Raw genomic sequence first — 18,194 nt, 5'->3', positions numbered from 1 at the left:
CAGCTATTCCATCCCCCCATCGACTTAGAATGTGCACAAACTTCTCCCAGCTCATGCCTTGATTGATTTTCTGGGAGTGAAGTGGAGTTTTAGAGTGGAAATAATAGATAGTTGTTTGGAACACACGCATTTCATGTCTGTTCCGTTTCTACAGTAATCTGTGTAAACACATTGTTAAAACAGAAACGTTTTTTATATTCTAGTAGTAGATGACAAAATGTAGGCATAAACTATATAATGTTTGAAGCCTGAAGTCCAAATATCAAAGAAATATTTTCACAGAAGGTACAAATCTAACACAACAATTGTGCTTTTATTCAAAAATATAACTGCAGAAACAAAAAGCCACCTTAACATGCGATACTGACAGGTGTTTATTATGACTGCCTCCGTGGAGCAATAGAATCAGCTGCCGACTGGGAATCAGAAGGTCGCAAGTTCAATCCTGCACCACTCCGTTTTGAAAAGTAAACTGCTCTTAGTCTATTCTAAATTCTATTTTAGAATAAAAACATACATTTGATTTCAGTCTGTAACAGCCGGTGTAATTTATGATACTTGTAAAGGTTAGCTTTTTATTTTAATTTTTTATTAGTCAGTTTTATTATCTCGGCCGTGTTCACAAGCCCAAACACACCCCACCCCCGCATCTGATACTGCTGTTTTCACATAGATGCGCTAAAACAGAGGTAAATTCAGCTCCCTTCTACATCGGAACAAGAATGCACATACCATTGCTTGCATACTAAAGTGTCAGCAGGCACTTTTCGTGGTATTGCACACATTTTTGAGCATGCCCTCTGCACACTACTTGTGACTTTAGGAAGTACAGTAAATGTGTGTACAGTGACACTAAACGCACGTACATGTAATAAGTACTGTACGTAGAAAATTAATTATGGTTACTCACTGACAATGACACAACGACTTGTCCGATAATGATAAATTTGGTTTTACTGCACAACAAAGGAGAGCGTTACAGCTCTTCTAAAGGAGCCTCTTTAGGAGACTGTGTAGCACCGTCATTATTGTTCTTCCGGCAGTCTTCAATCCAAATCCCAAAAGCAGATTCCATCCGGACTACCGCCTTATTACTTCCACTTACAACTCGTTTTGTGCCCTGGTTAAAAGGACACTGCTGCCATAGATCTTATATTCTTTTCCTCCTTTTTAAATAAAAAGAATCATGGACTCATTGATGGCGTAATGGCATCCTACATCAGTGTAGCTTTTCCCTTCCTTCAACATATCCAAAACTTTTTGGCAATCATTAGCATCTTCCGATGGCGCTTGGGTACGGCCCCTGAAGGAGTAGCAGAAGCAGATCGTTTTGGAGCCATAACGAAGGGCTTGACTACGCACAAAGATAAACACAAAAGAGCACAAAAGTTAACTCTTTACACAGCAAAACACGTTGATGCTGAATGAGCTAGACGAGACTTCCTGGCTAACGCCGCAGAATCGAATTCGGCGCTCCGTCGCTGAGCAAATCAGCACACAGGAACTTAACTGCGTGCTCTGATTGGTTAGATTCTCAGCCATCTGCCAATAGTGTCCCTTGTATGAAATCAACTGGGCAAACCAACTGAGGAAGCATGTACCAGAAGTAAAAAGACCCATTGTTCGCAGAAACCCGCGAAGCGGCGAAAAATCCGTGTTATATATTTAGATATGCTTACATATAAAATCCACGATAGAGTGAAGCCGCGAAAGTCGAAGCGGGGTATAGCGAGGGATTACTGTATATGCATATTATTGTAGCTGAGTTTGGAATTATTATTTTACAATTTGCTGAAATTTGCAAAAGTGTCAGAGCATAGCCTGAATCACCAAAGTTCCTCATTTTAGATTCAGTCTCCAGAGGGTTTAATGTATTACTTACTTCAGTTTTCCCTTTTTAAAGTGGAACATAACTTGGAAAGTTATGTGTTATATTTCACCTTATCCAGGGTTTGTCCCTGCCTTGTGCCCTACACTAATTGGTATAGGCTCCAGTCCACCCTGCAATCCTGTCTGGATTAGGTTAGAAAGCGACATGACTGCTGCCTGTCCCTTTATTTGAAGTTCCAAACCTGGCCTGTTCTAAACTTTCTTCTCTTCATTTCGCAATTTTAAATAGTCCTCAACTAACCTACTCATAAGCTTCCCTAATACATTGGTGCCCCTTCTGTTCAAATCTAACCCCACAAACCCCATCTGTTCCAGTTGTAGTCTCAATGTCCAATAAACCTATGTCCTTCTGTCCTACACCAAGTTTTTACCCCCCTTGTATAGTCTCAGCTTGTCCTGGACTGGCACCAAGCACATGCATAACATCAAAATAGACCTTCTTGTCAGTTCTGCACCACAGCTTAACACCTAACTGACCGTCTACACTTATGTATGTCATTTACTCCAACATGGACAATGACAGCTGGCTACATCACCACTTCAGCCTAGAACCTGTCCATCCTTTCAGACATATCTCCTACCAGTGCACCCGGAAGACAGCAGAGCATATGAAACTGTCTCTGGAGCAGACCAGTGTCTGAATACCCAACAATGATCAACTCCCTAGCTATCAACACATGTCCCTTTCTGGGGGCTCATTTTGAGGTGATTTGTTGGGGCTCTTCATATCTACCAATCACCTCAGGATTATTAGAGAATAGTCCAGTTCTCACTCATCCCCATTAATTACTTGACTTAAATAAGCTCATTGATTGTCAGGTTTATGTGAAATGACAAATGGACCTTACCTTTAGCACATATCTCCAGTTTGTAATAGGCTTAATGCAGGATTGTGATTTCCCTACTTTGAATTCTGTCATTTGGGTCTTTGCTCTCCACCCTATGCTCTTTCAGGCATTCTGTTTGCCTAAAGCCTATGTTCACCACACTCTCTTTTTATAAGCTAGGTTCTGTTTAATTTGAGCTTAATGTTAGGCTAACACCCACACAAACCAGGCAGGGGACGACAAACACACAAACATTACAGGAAAAAGGACTAAGCTTAGCTTTCAAATTCTTGATGGCTTTTAACATGATTTTACACAGATGTTACATATGAACATGCACATGCTTGAGGCTTTTTCTTGGTACATCCTAATTGGGTTAGAGTGAGAGTGCATGTGAAAGTTTATGAATTTAATTCACAGTAAAAACAGCTGTGCACTGGCAAAAGTGTTAAATGAAGGCTTTTAAAAGTTAACAATTGACACAGAGAGAGATTGACGGAGAGTCATCTCAGGTAAACTGGAGATGCGTGATTGGAGGAATGTAAATCATTTTAAACACTCCTCAGTTGAAGCTGGAGGCATGTGAATGTTTAATTCACAACACAAATAGACTAGTAATACATGATTTACTATCTTGGATTTTATAAGATGAATCTGATAATTGAAAATTATATAAAATAAAAAATGATGTATATTTTCTTCTCACAAAATTAATAATGAAGTTTTTGCAATGTCAGACTTGCTGAATGTTTGGATTTGTACAGTGAACCTTCCAAGGAGGCTGCCTAAATTTTCCGGTACAACAGTCCAAAAAGTTTTACCACCCTGTTGTGTATTAATAGAGTGGTGGGGGTGCAGTGTTAGGCTTCCTGCTATCACAGTTATTCTATAAAATTGGGATATTTAAATATAATAATACATTTTTATTTATATAGTGCCTTTCCCATGCTCAAGGCATTGCACAGAGTTTAAGATAGAATGGCAGGGTATACAGTATATAGCATTGTACTAACCAGATAAATAAATAAAGAAGATTAAGACAGTAAATTCTAAGAAAAAGCCTAACAGACAACATAACTGGTGGTATAGCACACACACATAGGTTACATGAGCATCTTGACAGACAGGTAAACTGAAAGAAGTGTAATACAGTCAAGTAGAGATAAAACCCTTCCTGAACAGATGAGGTTTGAGTTGTTTTTTAAAAGAATTCATGGAGTCAGCTGACCTGATTAATTTTGGTAGGTCATTCTAGAGTCTGGGCGCTATACAGCTGAAGGCCCTGTCACCCATGGAGTGTAGATTAGTGTGGGGCACAACAAGATTGCCAGAATCAGAGGACCTTAGTGGGCGGACATGCACATAGTGATGGAGAAGATCACTGATGTAGTTTGGCGCAAGGTTGTTTAAGGCTTTGTAGGTTATTAGTAGGATTTTATGTTCGGTTCTATAAGACACAGGGAGCCAGTGAAGGCGGAGCAGGATGGGTGTTATGTGCTCGCTGCTGCTGGTTCGAGTAAGGACTCTTGCAGCCAAGTTTTGAATAAGCTGGAGCTGTGATATAAGATTAGAAGGGACATCTGCCAGTAGGGAATTACAATAATCGATGCGGGATGTGATAAAAGCATGGACAAGTTTCTCAGCATTAGAAAAGGAGAGGAAGGAGCGAACATAGGATATGTTACGGAGGTGAAAGTAAGAAAGTTTCTTAATGTGGTTTATGTGGGTGGAATAAGAAAGGGATTCTTTGCAGTAGAGGCAGATCTGATGAGATCACCGCCAAGATGGACTGGGAAGGAGCTCATTTTATTAAGTTGCACTTTAGTCCCAATTTGCAGGAGGTCAGTTTTGTTGCAATTTAATTTTAAAGAGTTCTGCTCCATCCAGGTAGTTCACTGAGGAAGGTTGTGAGCTGAGAAAGCTCTGATGAAGTTCCACATTTAACATTGAAATAAGGTTGAATATCGTCTGCATAAAAATGATAAGCTATAAATAATATAGCCAAGGGGAAGCATATGAATACAGAAGAGAAGAGGGCCGAGGACAGAGCCCTGAGGAACTCCTTTAGTGACTGGCACTGAGTTGTATCTGCTGTTGCCAAGACTAACAAACTATTCCCTATCAGTCAGATAGGACTTGACAAACTGGAGGGCAGTGCCAGAGATACCCAGCATGTTCTCCATTCTGGACAGTAGAATGTCATGTCTGACAGTGTCAAATGCTGCACTGAGGTCTAATAGAATTAATATGCTGGTTTGTCCAGAGTCTGCTGCCATAAGCAAATCATTGTTTACCCATAGCAGAGCATGTTCACAGCAGTGCTGCGCCCTGAAACCAGACTGAAAGGGTTCCATCAACATATTATAAGTTAAGTAGTTGGTGAGTTGGGAAGCTACAACACGTTCAAGAACTTTTGACAGATAAGGTGAGTGGGAAATAGGCCGAAAGTTTTTAAGATTGTCAGCATCAAGACCAGACTTTTTTAACATTGGGGTTACAGAAGCGATTTTAAAAGTGAGCAGTACACAGCCAGTGTCAAGGGATGAGTTTATTATTGTTGTAACAGTCGGGTTTATGGCATGAAAGCAGGATTTAAGTAGTGTGCTGGGGATGGGGTCCAGTACACAAGCAGTTAGTGCTTCTCTGTAAGCTCTTTGGTGGTCAGAGAAAGCCTAGATGTGCACGTTGAGGCCAATCTTACATGACATTCTCTCAAGGCGTCGGCCAGCTGCTTTCATAGATCACAATTCTGAATTATACCATGGAGCAGAACGCTTAAAGGAAACATTCTTATGTTTTAAAGGAGCTGTTTTATCTAATGATGAATGAAGGGCTGTGTTATAGTGGTCAACAAGACTATCTGGTGTTGACGGAATAGGTGCAGACAGTAAAAGATAAGAAATGGATCCAGAAAGGATAGAGGGACAAATATTTTTAAGGTTTCTGTAAGAAATTTGTCATTTACAGGTAAGAGGAGGGAGAGGCAATGAGACAGTTAAAATTACTGCTTTATGGTCAGAGAGTCCCAAGTCAGTGCTGTAAATGTTGGCAACAGATAGTCCAGAAGTACGGATCAAATCCAATATATACTGCTCAAAAGAATTAAAGGAACACTTTTTAATCAGAGTATAGCATAAAGTCAATGAAACTTATGGGATATTAATCTGGTCAGTTAAGTAGCAGGGGGGTTGTTAATCAGTTTCAGCTGCTGTGGTGTTAATGAAATTAACAACAGATGCACTAGAGGGGCAACAATGAGATGACCCCCAAAACAGGAATGGTTTAACAGGTGGAGGTCACTGACATTTTTCCCTCCTCATCTTTTCTGACTGTTTCTTCACTAGTTTTGCATTTGGCTACAGTCAGTGTCACTACTGGTAGCATGAGGCGATACCTGGACCCTACAGAGGTTGCACAGGTAGTCCAACTTCTCCAGGATGGCACATCAATACGTGCCATTGCCAGAAGGTTTGCTGTGTCTCCCTGCACAGTCTCAAGGGCATGGAGGAGATTCTAAGAGACAAGCAGTTACTCTAGGAGAGCTGGAGAGGGCCATAGAAGGTCCATAACCCATCAGCAGGACCAGTATCTGCTCCTTTGGGCAAGGAGGAACAGGATGAGCACTGCCAGAACCCTACAAAATGACCTCCAGCAAGGCCACTGGTTCACCCTGAGCACGTGACAGAAGTGAAAGGGTCTGGAGAAGCCATGGAGAACATTATGCTGCCTGTAACATCATTCAGCATGAGCAGTTTGGTGGTGGGTTAATGATTGTCTGGGGAGGCATATCCATGGAGGGTCACACAGACCGCTACAGGCTTGACAAAGGCACCTTGGCTGCCATTAGGTATCAGGATGAAATCCTTGGACCCAATGTCAGACCCTATGCTGGTACAGTGGCTCCTGGTGCACGACAATTCCTGGCCTCATGTGGTGAGAGTATGCAGGCAGTTCCTGGAGGATGAAGGAATTGATACCATTGATTGGCCACCACACTTTCCTGACCTAAATCCAATAGAACACCTCTGGGACATTATGTTTTGGTCCATCCAATGTCACCAGGTTGCACCTCAGACTGTCCAGGAGCTCAGTGATGCCCTGGTCCAGATCTGGGAGGAGATCCCCCACAAGACCATCTGTCATCTCATTAGAAGCATGCACCGATGTTGTCAGGCATGTATACAAGAACACAGGGGCCATACAAAGTGCTGCGTACAATTTTGAGTTGCTGCAATTAAATTTTGGCAAAATGGACTAGCCTGCCACATAATTTTTTCATTTTGATTTTTGGGGCGTCTTTGAATTCAGGGCTCTGTAGGTTGATCATTTTCATTTCCATCAAACGATGTGGCATCCTTTCATTCCTAACACATTACCCAGTCTATATCAGTATAGATATCCAGGAGGATTTCTTTTTCCCATTCAGATATGATGTGTTTTCAAAGTGTTCCTTTAATTTTTTTGAGCAGTTTATATTACCACCAGAGTGGGTGGGAAAATCAACATGTTGTGTCAAGTCAAAACAGTCCAATAAGGATAGGAATTCCATTTCTCAGATTAGATGTAGCAATGTCAATATGGATGTTGAAATCACCGGGAAGGATAATTCTCTGAGAGTAAAGCTTAGGTGGGTTAAAAGTTCAATCAGATCGAATAAGAAGGAAGCATTGTATTTTGGAGGACGATAAAGAACAATGAGTGAGACAGGACATGATTCCATTATTAGTTTAAGAGCCACGCACTCAAAAGACAATGGACAGTCAATTGGGATTTGTTTGATATGTAAATCTACTCTTGACAATTACTGTGAGTCCACCGCTTTTCTTGAGCTGCGGGGTTCTGTGTGGAAAGTGAATTCAGGTGGTATCGCCTCCATGAAAGATGTAAATTTGTTCGTTTTTTGCCAAGTATACACAGTATATTGTGAACGATAGGGGGCGCTCTCGCTCCCTTGAACCCCTGTCCACGACTCCAGACACCAGGTAAAAGTCCAAATGTTGACTTTATTTTTCTTCCACAGTGTACAAAGCACACTCTCCTCCACAATACTCATATAAATCACTAATACTAATCACAAATAACCAATCCTCCAGCTCCCAGACGCGTTGCCACCCTTCCACCCAGCTCAGCTCATTGTTAGTGAGTTCCCATAGTCCTTATATACCTCCTGACCCGGAAGTGTTTCTGCCCAATAGTCCACAAGTCCTTATTCCTTCCGGGTCAGGGTAAATAGTCCTTTTCTTCAACCCGGAAGTCCGTCGCTCTTCCTGTGACGAACCTCCGGGTCACAGGGCACGAAGAAGCCCTCGGTCCTCCCTGCAGCTCCTCCTGTGGCCCCCAGGCATCCAGCAGGGCTTGACATAAAACTCCAATGTCCATGATGCCCTGCTGGTCTTCTGGGGACCTCCACGCTGCAAGGAGGGCTCCACCTGGCGGCTTGGGGGTATTGGCCGGGATAACTGGCCGGCCATCCATCACAATATCAAGTTTGGTGTCAGTGATGAATTCTGACAGCACCAATGCTTTGCCATTAAGAGATTTCGAATTAAACAATGCAATATTAGTTAATGAGGCTTCTTTTTTCACAGAGCCGTGATCAGAGTTTATTTTCACATAATGTAAACACTGGCACACTGACACTTCTGTTTCTAGGGCCAGGAGAAGGACGGCCTATTCCTGAGCAATTGCCGCCGGTGGTGTTTTCATTTGCAGCCCGGTAGTGGCAGCGACCTGACCCGCGATGTACATATTTCAGACGCCGCAAAATCCCGGCATCTTTTAGGATGTTCCATTCAAACCATTTGCTCTGGACAAACTGTTTAATTAGAAGAAGTTTGTCATACGAGTATTTTAGCATGATAGTGAATAATACTTATCTGATAGCAGTGGAGAAACAGCACAGCAGAGCCAGTAGAACAGGCAGGTGTGGTAACGTAGATGAGCAGCGATAGCAAAGCAGCAGAAAGCATAGTAGGAGGAGGAAGCAGGATTTGGAGATTCCAACATACAGCCATAAACAGTAACGCTGGGTATTACATGCGTGATCACCCCAGAGCCACAAGCCAGTTGGGTATGAGCATCAGATCAGTTCTTAGTCGTAAAGTACTGTAAATTGAAATGGGAGCAGACCAGGATAGCAAATATAATCAAGGAGACAGATTATACCGAGGTCCTAGATCGCCAGATACAAAGAAATGTTCGTAGGTCTCGTCCCGTGATCCACAGGTTCACTTGTTCCCAGTCAAAGTAGAGTCCATAAAATCTGTAAATATTAACCAAATCAACAACATTTATTTATATAACACATTTTCATACAAATAAAGTAGCTCAAAGTGCTTTACATGATGAAGAAAGGAGAAATAAAAGACAAAGTTAGAATTAAAATAAGAACACTAATTAACATAGAATAAGAGTAAGGTCCAATGGCCAGGGAGGACAGAAAAAACAAAAAAAAAATCCAGACAGCTGGAGGGAAAAAATAAAATCTGCAGGAGTTCCAGACCATGAGACCGCCCAGCCCCCTCCGGGCATTCTACCTAACATAAATGAAACAGTCTTCTTTGTATTTAGGGTTCTCATGGAAGGACTTGATGATGATGGTCATGTAGACTTCTGGCTTTTAATCCATCAATGTAGGAGCATCATGGCGCTTTGATTAGGTGGTGGTGGCGCAGGTCGCCACCACAGAAAACCAAGAAAAGAAACAGAAGAGAGAGTAGGGGTTAGTATGGATTTTAGAGCCACCATGAATAGCTATGATAATAAATTAAATATACCGAGTATCAGGATTAAATTAAAATGAAGTTATGAGAAGGCCATGTGTTTTATCTTGGTAGAGTAATACAGTATATATATATATATATATATATGTGTAACTCAGGTGGCACACAGACTTGTAGTCTCTAGTTAAGGCAACATTGGTGCTCAGCTTTCTTCAGAACAGGCCTCAAGCCTGTCTCAATATGGCTGAAGCTGTGCTCTTCATTGCTGTTCTTGTCAGTTCATGGAGTGAAGGTCTTCATCAGTTGTTAACAAGAGAAAGATACTTCTACATCATCACAGGTTAGCAAGAGAGATAGTGAGATAAAGCAAGCAAATTTATGGATTTTCTGTTCAACCCCTATAGCCAATAGGACATCATGGTACTTAAAGACATCTGAGACAAGCCAATTCCAAACAGCCATACCTCAGACCAATGGGGGAATAGAACATCTTAACGCCTGCCACCCCCCAAACCATATGTTAAACATCCTGGCTTCCTTGCGGGGGGCTGAAAGACTTTAGCAGAGAAACACTCGCCAAACTGGTTTAAGAAACATCTCCCAAATCCTGTCGTAAAATTACAAACAGACTTAGTCATAAAGAGGGGGGCAAACACGAATGCCTCTCACCAAAGTAACACTAAAATACATTGCTTGCCTAAATTATAAATGAAGACATACAAAACATTTATCAAGTTATATGCAAAATCTTACATCACAACACCATGTTAAAGTAATGAGTTTTAAGCAGTTTTTTCTAAAGTGCTACACTGTATTAGCCTGGCGAATGAATTCCTATTGGCAGGCTATTCCAGATTTTGGGTGCATAACAGCAGAAGGCCGCCTCACCACTTTTTTTAAGTTTTGCTCTTGGAATTCTAAGCAGACACTCATTTGAGGATCTAAGGTTACGATTTGGGATATAAGGTGTCAGACATTCCGATATATAAGATGGAGCATGATTATTTAAGGCTTTATAAACCACTAGACATTAAGCCCGTTACAATAACGGGTGCTAGAACAGTACTGCATAAACATTAGTAGGAACAGTCTGTATTAAATGGCAAGGGACCTTGTATGTGGCTGTAATATGCGTCACTGTATTGTGTGCCTTTAATTTTCTCTCGCAGTAATACTGGTTTGTATTTCCGTAAAATGCCTGTAATTTTGTCGGACAGTAATACAGTGGAACCAAAGTAATTTCCCCCATAGGATTGTATGTAAATACAATTAATCTGCTCCAGACTGTATGAACTGTATGTAAATATATATTTTTTAAGATTTTAAGAACAAATATAGTTAATTACACCATTGAATGCACAGCGTAATAGTAAACTAAATGTAAAAACATTGAATAACACTAAGAAAACCTTGAACAACAGAGAAAACTAACACTACAAGAGTTTGCGCTATAGCCTTACGACCTGCTCGCTAAAAACACCTTTTTTAATGAGTTTTAAGCACAGGGAAAAAAATGAACATTTGAAAAATCCGTAATCTAATAAACAGCCAAGAAAAGTAACATTGCAACAATGCACGCATGCGCCTGTGTGTGTGTGTGTCTGTTTCTGTCGCGGCCTGCGTGCGTGCGTGTGTGTGCGTGCGTGTTTGTCCCCCATGCGGGCCTGCCTGTGTGCGTGTGTTTGTGCGTGCGTGTCTGTCTCTCACGCAGGCGTGCATGCGTGTCTGTCTGTCTGTCTGTCTGTCTGTCTGTCGCTCGCGCGCACGCACCTGTGTGTGTCTCTCTCTCTCTCTCTGCACACAAAGGGAATGCACAGGAAGAGACTGAAAATATGCCGTGTGGCCCCGCGCATGTGCACTTCACCAGAAGACACACACACGGACACCTGGATGCACACAGGGGTTTTATTAAAGAGGATAAGCAGTATTTTAAAGTCAGTTCTGAATGACACAGGTAACCAGTGTAGTGACATCAAAACTGGAGAAATGTGCTTGGATTTTCTTTTCCTAGTTAGGATTCTAGCAGCTGCATTCTGCCCTAGTTGCAAACCATTTATGTCTTTTTTGGGTAGTCCTGAGAGGAGTGCGTTACAGTAATCTAGTCGACTGAAAACAAAAGCGTGAACTAATTTCTCAGCCTCTTTCAATGATATAAAAGGTCTAACTTTTGCTATGTTTCTTAAGTGAAAAATGTTGTCCTGGTGGTCTGATTAATATGCGATTTAAAATTCAGGTTACAGTCAACAGTTACCCTAAAGTTCTTTACCTCCATCTTGACTTTTAGTCCTAATGCATCAAGTTTATTTCTAATAACCTCATTATATCCATTATTGCCAATCAGTACAATTTCTGTTTTCTCTTTATTCAGTTTGAGAAAATTATTATTCATCCATTTAGAAACACAAGTAAGACATTGTGCTAGTGAAACAACAGCGTCGGGGTCATCAGGTGCTATTGATAAATAAAGCTGCGTGTCATCAGCAAAGCTGTGGTAACTCACGTTATGCCCTGAGATAATCTGACTTAACGAAAGCATGTTGATTGAAAAGAGCAGCGGACCCAGGATAGAACCTTGTGGAACACCATATAGGATATCATGTGTCTTTGAGTTGTAATTACCACAACTAACAAAGAATTTTCTACCTGCCAGGTGGGATTCAAACCAATTTAAGACACTACCAGAGAGGCCCGCCCATTAACTAAGGTGATTTCTAAGAATAATGTGATCAATGGTGTCAAATGCGGCACTCCGATCTAAGAGGATGAGAACAGATAAATGGCCTCTGTCTGCATTTACCCGCAAGTCATTTACTACTTTAACGAGTGCAGTTTCTGTACTGTGATTTGTTCTAAAACCTGACTGAAATTTATCAAGAATAGCATGCTCATTGAGGTGGCCATTTAATTGCATAATGACTGCCTTCTCCAGAAATTTACTTAAGAAAGGCAGGTTAGAAATGGGTCTAAAATTTTCAAAAGCAGAGGGGTCAAGATTATTTTTCTTATGTAAGGGTTTAACTACAGCAGTCTTAAGACAGTCTGGGAAGACCCCTGTATCTAATGACAAGTTTACTATGTCAAGAATATTATCAATTAGTACGCCCGATACTTCTTTGAAAAAACTTGTTGGCATTGGGTCAAGGACGCAGGTGCAGTTGAGAAATTATTTTATGTAAATCTATCCTGGTGAAAGACTTTAATTTGTTTATAATGGATTACTGGGGCTTAGGAGGATCCGCAGTGTTGGGGAGATACGCTATATTATTTCTAATATCATTCATTTTTTGATTGAAAAATACAGCAATAGCCTCACAGGTTTCACTGGAAGTATTTTGGAGGCATTCCATTGCGTTACCTGGGTTTGGCAGACGATCAATTTTAGAGAATACGATTCTGGGATTACTAGCATTGTTTTTTTATAATCTTAGAGAAATAGCATCGTCACTCAAGATGGACTGTGTTACAGGAATCCCTCCTCGATCGCGGGTGTTGCGTTCCAGAACCCCCCGCGATAGATGAAAATCCGCGAAGTAGAAACCATATGTTTGTATGGTTATTTTTATATATTTTAAGCCCTTATAAACTCTCCCACACTGTTAACATTATTAGAGCCCTCTAGACATGAAATAACACCCTTTAGTCAAAAGTTTAAACTATGCTCCATGACAAGACAGAGATGACAGTTCTTTCTCACAATTAAAAGAATGCAAACATATCTTCTCTTCAAAGGAGCGCCGTCAGGAGCAGAGAATGTCAGAGAGAGAGAGCAAGATAAAAGCAAACAATCAAAAAATCAATACGTGCTTTTAAGTATGCCGAAGCACTGCGATAAAGCGTCATTTTTTAGAGGAGCGTCCGTATCCTCTGTGCAAACAACCCCTCTGCTCACACCCCCTCTGTCAGGCGCAGAGAATGTTAGGGAAGGTGAGAGACCGAGAAAAGCAAACAATGAAGCACCGCGCGGGAAGCATATTTTATATTATTGAGGAGTTTTAGTTAATATGTAATACATGCTCTGATTAGGTAGCTTCTAAGCCATCCGCCAATAGCGTCCCTTGTATGAAATCAACTGGGCAAGCAAACTGAAAAAGCATGTACTATAAATTAAAAGACCCATTGTCCGCAGAAATCCGCGAATTAGCGAAAAATCTGTGATATATATTTAGATATGCTTACATTTAAAATCTGCGCTAAAGTGAATCCACGAAAGTCGAAGCGCAATATAGCGAGGGATCACTGTTATTTTAACCTTCAGTATCTCATAGTGGAGAGTTAGTTTAGTTTTTCTCCATTTACTCTCAGCTCTACAGCATGCTTTCTTTAAATCAGACACTCTTTGGGTCTTCCATGGTATAATGCTAGAAGATTTTTTAACTGTCTTTTCAGGTGCAACTATGTCAACAATAGCTCTCACCTTAGTATTACATTTTTCCACCTTACTATTTACATTATCCTCGCTATTATAGTTAGCACTATAAACAGACTGATTGCTTAGAATGTTGGTAAGTTTTAAAGCTGCTAATGAATCAAAGAAGCATTTTTTAACAATATGCTTCTCATGAATATTTTCTATCAATAGTTCTATATTAAATAGTAAAAGAAAATCAACTTTTAGTCCTTTGGTAAGTACTAAGTCTAATCCATATAATTCGAGTCAGCTGCATCCATGAACTATACTTATAATAAAGAAAATAAAACAAGCATGAGGAATGTGTAGAATTCATGTTTTCGTGAGGAGTGTTGTTAGCAGGGAGGAGCGTCAACAGCATGCGTGCGCCAGCGTCCCCTCCCTGAGAAATAGTATGTTTACTACCCAACCCGCGGCGTACCATACGCCGCATAATTAGGCTGGTTTTTAAATAATTTTTAAGCACAAGGAGAAAATTAACATTTGAAAAATCGGTAATGTAATAAATCAGCAAGAAAAGCAACATTGTAACAATGCACGGAACGAACCAACACACAATCGCCTGTGTCATGCTATTCTGCTGATTTCTCGTCCAGTATGCACTGCCTGCTCAAGTGCCCACCTTCAACTCGTCACTCCAGTCGTTGTCGTCTTTGTACAGTCCAGATGCAGCTGTGACTCACGTAGACTTTTCATTGCTCTGTGCGGTTTTGGCTGCCTTTCTATATATAAGCCACCAAGACACCCGACCATGGTAGCAGCGAGGTGGGAGGGGGCTGTGTACAAAGTGCAGGAGCATCTAAGAAGACGCAGGTTTGTTGCGGATGTGAATTGCTGTATGTAGCATGTAAAACAATTTGCTATGGTGCACGCGGTCGTGCGTCGTAACCGAAAACTTTTTAAAGACTGCTCACTTCATTGTGTATACGACTGTAGGTGAATAAAAAGATGCAACTCTGGAGAGGGCAACATACAATACAGCGATTCACATTCGCAACAAATTGTTTTACACGCTGCATACATCGATTTACATCTGTGACAAACATGCCTATTCTTAGATAGTCCTGTCGTGTCCACCCTCGTTCTCGAAGCATACACACCACCTGGTCATGTGGTGCCTCTGTGTGAACCGGTCAGGCACAGAGAAGGTCAGCTGCCGAGAGAGCGTCTCGACTGTTGCAGGGCCTGCATTGGTGAAGCAGGTGAGACGGTAATGAAACAGAGGCACAGGGCTTATTGGTTTTGAAAGACTGCCTCCTTCATTGGATTTTAACCAATGCACGAAACGAACCAACACACAATCGTCCGTGCGGCGCTCAGGCGCGGAGGGTGGAACGGGAGGAGAGGAGAAGGATGTCCATCCGTCATGCTAGTCTGCTGATTTCTTGCTCAGTATACACTGCCTGCTCATGTGCCCACCTCCAACTCGTCACTCGAGTCGTTGTCGTCTTTGTACAGTCCAGATGCAGCTGTGACTCACATAGACTTTTCATTGCTCTGTGCGGTTTTGGCTGCCTTTCTATATATAATCCACCAAGACACCCAACCACGGTGGTAGCGAGGTGGGAGGGGGGTGTGTACAAAGTGCAGGAGCATCTAAGAAGACACATGTTTGTCGCAGATGCGAATAGCTGTATGCAGCGTGTAAAACAGTTTGCTATAGTGCACACGGTCATGCATCGTAACCGAAAACTCGTTTTTTAAAGACTGCTCACTTCATTGTGTTTTAACCTCAGTTGTAAAGGAATGTTTTAAGGATCCCATGGGATACCCCTCGCAAACAGTTTTACACGCTGCATATGGCGATTCACCTCTGCGAGAAACATACCTCTATTGACAGTCAACGTGGGTCGGAGCTGCATGTGACCTCTACGACAGACGAATATAAATGACGTTGGTTTTTCTGTGTCGTCGCGTCCGAGTTGGTGGGCGTGGCTCTGTGAGTTGTCGTCGTATCCAATGGTCTTGGAGTTGGTGGGTGTTGCTCCTTCCTCTATGCGCAATAGGTGTCTCACTTGTCGGCGGCTTAGTGAATCCACGCCCCTTCCGGCGTGCTTTCCATGGTTGTCTTGCCTTTCCATGGGTGTCTTGCCTTAGTGAATTATATATATATAGATACTGGCTCAGTTGTGTACATTGCTGTCTATTTTATTGCTTTTACCATAAGAGTGTGCCTTTTCATATATTTTCTTGTGTTTATTCACTTTTTTGTTTAAGTTTCCATTTTATGCGTAACAGGTACATTAAAGCTCTAACTTGAATGTGGAATAAAATACAAAGTAAAAAGTATCTGAACCCTTTGGAATTATCTGGTTTACTGCATGAATTGGTCATAAAAAGTGATCTGATCTTCATCTAAGTCACATGTACTGATATACACAATGAGCTTAAGCCAATGACACGCAAAAAATTCTACTCTTTCATGTCTTTATTTTACAATCGAATGCAATGACCTCAACCAGGTGCTTCCTATAACTGCAGGTCAGACCTGCACATCGTGCGGGTGGAGTTTTAGCCCATTCTTCTCTGCAGAACTGCCTTAACTCTTCCATATTCTTTGGTTGTCTTCTGTGTATGGCTCTCTTCAAGTCATTCCACAGCATCTCAGTAGGATTGAGATCTGGGCCACTCCAAAAGGCGGAGTTTGTTCTTCTGAAGCCATTATGCTGTGGATTTGCTGCGATGTTTGGGGTCATTGTTCTGTTGCATCACCCAGCCTCTTCTGAGCTTAAGTTGATGGACAGGCACCCTCACATGATCCTGGAGAATTTGTTGATAAACTTGTGAATTCATTTTCCCCTCAATGATGGCAAGCTGCCCATTGCCCTGATGCAGCAAAGCAGGCCCAAATCATGATGTTCCCTCCACCATACTTTACTGTAGGGATGATGTTTTGATGTTGATATGCAGTGCCCTTTTTATGCCAAATGAAGTTCTGCTTGTTTCTCCCAAATAGTTCAGTTTTGGTTTCATCACTCCACAAAACATTTTCCCAGTACCGTTGTGGAATGTCCAAGTGCTCTTTCACAAACTTCAGGTGTTCAGCAATATTATTTTTTGATAGCAGTGTCTTCCTTCTTGGTGTCCTGCCATGGACTCCTTTTTTGTTCAATGTTTTGTGTATAGGTGACTCATGAACAGAGATGTTGGCCAGTTCCAATTACTTCTTCTTCAAGTCCTTGCTGTCACTCTTGGGTTCTTCTTTACCTCATTGCTGACTTGCATTGTGCTCTTGGCATCATCTTGGCAGGGCACCCACTTCTAGGCAGAGTAGCCACAATACCAAATTGTCTCCATTTATAGACAACTTGCCTAACAGTAGACTGATGAAGATCTAAAATCTTTGAGATGACTTTTTAACCCTTTCCAGCCTTATGTAGATTAACAATTCTCAATCGTAGCTCTTCAGACAGCTCTTTTGTGCGAAGCATGATTCCCATCTGGATATGCCTCTTGTCAAAAGCTCAAACTTTACAGTGTTTTTTATCAATCAAAGTAATTCTAGGCCCCACCTCTGAACTTGTTTCATTAAATGGACTCCAGGTGTGCTAAATTCTGACTGCAGTGACCATTTTAAAAAGTCTAGCTTAGAGTTTACTTACTTTTTCCAACCTTCAGTTTCACAGTTTGAATGATTTATTCACTATGGTCAAAAATTCTCTGAAAATCTGTGTATCTTTAGTTATAGGAGACTGTTTGTTCATTATTGTGACTGACATGAAGATACAACCATGTTTTATATGGGAATTAAACATAAATATAGATAATTCCTAGGGGTTCACATACTTTTTACTTTGACTGTAATGGTGTAGTTGAAAGTAACACCTTGGGAGCCTTAATATCTTTTATGCACATTTCTTCACTGTAGGTCTAAATGGCTTATTCTTGTCCAGACTTTTCATGTGTTGGAAGAATTATGTTGTTTTATTGGTTTGCACTAAATTAAAAATTAAAGCATTTGTTGTCCTATATCAGATAGAAAATTAACCCTCATTTTCTTTTCTCCAGTCTTTAAAGTACACATTAATGTGGTCTACCACACAGGAAACTGCACTTCCTATAAACAGTTGCAGTTGTTTTTCTTTTTTCTGGTTAGAGATGAGTGAATCTTGCATTTTTGATTTATTACAGTATGATTTATTGTTAAACTTTGTTAGTAGTTATACAGGTACTGTAGTACCTTAGACCTCTTTGTGCCAGTTCCTTAAAGCTTATTTCCAGTTTTCTCTTTTGTAGAGTCTGTTAATGTTTTGTTTTATGAGTGGGGTTTATTTAATTTCTCCTCCAAATGTGTCATTATATTTGTTTCAGCGTTTTTCTCCTTCAAGTACTGTTATTTAAGGTTAA

The 18,194-nt window shown here is 41.1% G+C and overlaps 1 protein-coding gene across 3 annotated transcripts in view; it reads left to right on the top strand.

The window, feature by feature from the left end:
* LOC120528501 (CREB-regulated transcription coactivator 2) overlaps window positions 1–18,194 on the top strand; it is a 269,051-nt gene that overhangs the window by 193,457 nt on the left and 57,400 nt on the right. The window lies entirely within an intron of this gene.

This window comes from Polypterus senegalus, chromosome 1, assembly GCF_016835505.1.
Source record: "Polypterus senegalus isolate Bchr_013 chromosome 1, ASM1683550v1, whole genome shotgun sequence".
NCBI lineage: Eukaryota > Metazoa > Chordata > Cladistia > Polypteriformes > Polypteridae > Polypterus > Polypterus senegalus.
This window is presented reverse-complemented; position numbering and strand designations above follow the sequence as displayed.